The sequence below is a fragment of the Arachis ipaensis genome, chromosome B01 (assembly GCF_000816755.2).
Source record: "Arachis ipaensis cultivar K30076 chromosome B01, Araip1.1, whole genome shotgun sequence".
In the NCBI taxonomy this organism is placed as follows: Eukaryota; Viridiplantae; Streptophyta; class Magnoliopsida; order Fabales; family Fabaceae; genus Arachis; species Arachis ipaensis.
In genome coordinates, this window is record NC_029785.2 from 95,563,811 (window position 1) to 95,564,653 (window position 843).

The following is an 843-nucleotide window of genomic DNA, read 5'->3' on the forward strand; positions in this document are numbered from 1 at the left end:
TAACTCTCTCTCTCTCTCTAATTTTCGAAAATATCTCCCTCTTTTTCAAAATTTCTTTTTAATTAACTAATTATTTTAAATTTTAAATCTTAATTTTCGAAAATTACTAACATTTTTCAAAAACCATTTTCGAAAATCACTAACTCTTTTTCAAAAATTATTTTTGAAATTCTTTCTTTCTCATCTCCTTTTATTTATTTATTCATCTACTAATATCTCTTCCTCACATCACTCACCAAATTCGAACCCCCTCTTCTATCTGTGTTCGAATTTTTCTTCTTCTCTTCTTCTACTAACAATAAGGAACCTCTTTACTGTGACATAGAGGATTCCTCTTCTTTTCTTTTTTTCTTCTCTTTCTTATGAGCAGGGACAAAGAAAAAGGCATTCTTGTTGAAGCTGATCTAGAACCTGAAAGGACTCTGAAGAGGAAACTAAGAGAAGCTAAATTACAACAAACCAGAGGCAACCTTATTGAAAACTTCGAACAAGTAAAGGAGATGGCAGCCGAACCCAACAACAATAATGCAAGGAGAATGCTTGGTGACTTTACTGCACCTAATTCCAATCTACATGGAAGAAGCATCTCCATCCCTACCATTGGAGCAAACAACTTTGAGCTAAAACCTCAGCTAGTTTCTCTGATGCAACAGAACTGCAAGTTTCATGGACTTCCATATGAAGATTCTTTTCAGTTCTTAACTGAATTCTTGCAGATATGTGATACTGTTAAGACTAATGGAGTAGATCCTGAAGTCTACAAGCTCATGCTTTTCCCTATTGCTGTAAGAGACAGAGCTAGAGTGTGGTTGGACTCTCAACCCAGAGATAGCCTGAACTCTT